This window comes from Magnolia sinica, chromosome 14 (assembly GCF_029962835.1).
Source record: "Magnolia sinica isolate HGM2019 chromosome 14, MsV1, whole genome shotgun sequence".
In the NCBI taxonomy this organism is placed as follows: Eukaryota; Viridiplantae; Streptophyta; class Magnoliopsida; order Magnoliales; family Magnoliaceae; genus Magnolia; species Magnolia sinica.
Genome location: NC_080586.1, coordinates 11,892,415 through 11,895,744, shown reverse-complemented (window position 1 = coordinate 11,895,744; position 3,330 = coordinate 11,892,415). Strand labels below are relative to the sequence as shown.

General features: G+C 40.2%; 1 long non-coding RNA gene across 1 annotated transcript; it reads left to right on the top strand.

Annotated features, from left to right (window-relative positions):
• Positions 1–1,688: 1,688 nt before the first annotated feature.
• LOC131225536 (uncharacterized) lies at positions 1,689–2,660 on the top strand. The gene is made up of 3 exons (XR_009161393.1): positions 1,689–1,842; positions 1,922–2,063; positions 2,137–2,660. It is a non-coding gene; the product is annotated as an uncharacterized LOC131225536 (long non-coding RNA).
• The last annotated feature ends 670 nt before the right edge of the window (positions 2,661–3,330 follow it).

Sequence of the window (3,330 nt, the reverse complement as noted above, 5' to 3'; positions counted from 1 at the left end):
CGAATTGAAGCATATATATATATATATATATATATATATATATATATATATATATATATATATATATATGGGAAAAGGTACTATACGCTCGACCTTACAATAGGCTTCCGTAAGGTCGAGCGTTGGCATAACATTAGCCGTCGGATGCTGAAATAAAAAATTAACGGCTCGCGTCAAAACGGGATTTTCATTGTTGAAACCGGTCGTTCCGGTTACATTACATCCCTACCCCTACAACCTTCTCTCCATCGGACTCAATTCCAGCCCTCTCACTCCCTCAATCCCTGCCACAAGCGACGTCCGCGTGCAGCCCTCTCTCTCCACCACTAGCAACCGCCTGCAGCCCTCTCTCTCTACCACCAACAACCGCGTGCAGCCCTCTCTCTCCACCACCAGCAACGTTCACCTCTACCTCTCTCTCTCTCTCTCTCTCTCTCTCTCTCTCTCTCTCTCTCTCTCACAATCGGTACCCCCAGCTACGGCCGCCTCCATCTGAGAGTAAGGTCGAGCGTATAGTCCCCACTCACGTGCGCAGATTGGCTGATGGGGTACTACCCGTGTCCCGAGCTCGGCACACACAGGAGCTCTGTGGGGCCCACAGTGATGTATGAGTTTTGTCCATTTTCATGGGAGCATCGTACAAAATAATTGTCACAGTGAGGCTCAAATGTCCTACACATGTGCCAAGGTGGTACGTGTGTGATGTGTAAAGGTGTATGTGAGGCTAGCAAAGCTCCTTGGATCATGGCTCATCAAAATCACCAAGATAAATGCATCTAATGCCAAATTAAAAATATACAACCTCAGCTGACTCTTTACTGCTGCAATTTATTTTGGTTCTGTTGTCTTATATTTCTACTTGTTTCACATTCATCTCTTCATCACTGTTTTCCCTCTACTGGATCTCCTTCTCAAGTTGGGATTCTTTTGTATGATCTTAGTGGAAAACATAATCCAAGTTGATTTGATTGCTGTAATTAATTCGAATGGAGTGTTTGTATGCACTATTGAACTGAATTGAAATTTTTGGTCTAATAGGTTGTTTTCGATGCGCTATCAAATTGAATTGAATATTTGAATTATTCTAGCAAAGTGGAATTAACAAATGTGGTTTCCTTTCAAATGCGTTACTTTCAACTCAAACTGAAAAAAAACATAAATGCAATTTGACGGCTACTTCCTCTTTCTGAATACCGCAGAGCATATTAATTTCTGTCATTTCGTCTTTATTAAACTGAATGTTCGCAATTCAATTACTTCATTCATCCAACTGGAGCCATAAAGTGGAAATGGGCAAATTCTGTTTTACCTATCTTAGCATTCAGTTACTATTGCATCTTTTTGTTCAATTGGATGCAACACATCCATGTGTTATTTTTATAGAAAGCCTTCCGAGATGTTACTATCTTGATATCTTATTATTTTTTCCTGATTAACTTTAGGTCTGGTTTGGTGGACACCTGAAAATGGGTTCATCTCATTTTATGTATTAGAGGTCATAATTTCTAATACATAATTATGATTAACTAAAATGAGATGAACTCATTTTCGGGCATTCAGGCTCTAAATATTTATGTCAAAAAGTATTTTGCCACTACAGATTTTAGTAGCCATCATAACCTTCTTTGATATCTCTACCAAGCACATCCTTGTGCTACTTATTTTGATTGGTTTTCTATGCAGGCATGGAATGAGCAGCATAGATCTGGGATTTCAAAAGGTAGACTAGAAGGCATGGTTCGATTGTTTACAGCGGAAACAAATCACTCTTGTTGATAATGATGGTGTCAAGTTAAAGTTTCTCTTGTGGGGAGAGCAGGTTCTCCTTGCGAATCTTTTCAGGTAGGCTCTTAATTGAATTTGGATTTTCATGTTATCTTGCTTGTGCTGCCATGATCCCATCCTTAAAACTTCTTTGCAGTGTAGGAAGTATGCTTGCACTGGATAGACCTTTCATTGCAAATGTTATAGACAGTGATATGCAAACAAATGCTGAAATCTGTCTTGAATATGGTAGTGCCACGCAGTTATATTTGGTCCCCTTTATTCAACATGAAGAGCAGGTAATTATGAAGATGCTCATTGACAGCCATGCATTGTCTACATTAAATGTTCCATGACATGTATGTTTCTTAGGTACTTGTAGCATCCACACCAAATTGGTGTCAAGGATCAAGGCTGTTGAATGGATTGAGTCAAAGTCAGGGTCCTAAAGTTTCTCAAGTGGCATTGCCCTGCAATTCTGAAGGTTCTATTGACTTCAGTAATTATCCTTTCAGAATTAGTATACCATCATCCTCATTTTGGAAACTTTACTTTTTTCAATGATGTTTACATTTTGCCTTTTCTTTTTACTAGGTTGCAAACCTTTTATTTCTGTTATGCTAAAAAAAAACAAAGAACTAGGGCTTTGGAGATTGTTTGCTTATGCTTGTCAAGAGCAAGCAATTTACTTAACACACACATTGGCCTTAGTGAAGCAAGGTTCTCGAAGTCCATTAATGAGTTCAGATGTAAAAGAATTGGAAAAAAGTGAACCTATCCCTGTCAACTAACTGTCAAAAGAGCAAGATGCTGGCTTCCAAGAATCACTGCCAGTCTACTTCATGGAGTCACATGTGGCTGCAAAACCACAGTTATCAACACATTGCAGAATTCAGGGTTGAACAGCCAGCCGTTGATTTTTTATTTCAGCATCCAACGGCCAGCGTTATGCCAACGCTCGACCTTACGGAAGCCTATGGTAAGGTCGAGTCGTATAGTACCTTTTCCCTATATATATATATATATATATATACACACTGTCATGCTCACCTGTGCACGTACGCATGTGCGCACCTTTGCACACATGTCATGGGCGTCTAATCTGAAAGGTCCATGTGATGCGGAATCCCATGAAATCCCACGGGACAAATTTTCACCTGATCTAAAATTCTGGTGAGCCATAGCAAAGAGAAATGCAAATCAATGGATGAAATTGTTTTCATAGCCCACTAAAGTTTTGGATCAAAGTGAAAATTGGACCCGAGGGGTTTCATGAGGTGCCGCTTCACGTTCATGGGAACTTTCTATGAGGTCGAGTTGTGTGGGCCCCACCATGATGCGTGTTGAACATCAACATTATCAATCAGATGCACCATTCCATGGTGGGCCTTAGGCTTAAAATTCAAGTCAATCCGCGACTTGCGTGGCCACCACCACATACAAAGGTTGAGAGGGGTTATCCTTCCATTAAAATATTCATAATCATTTGTTGGGCCCACTGAGATGTGGTTTACAAATCCAACCCATCCATTATGTGTGTGGGCCATGGAAAAAGGAAACAATTTC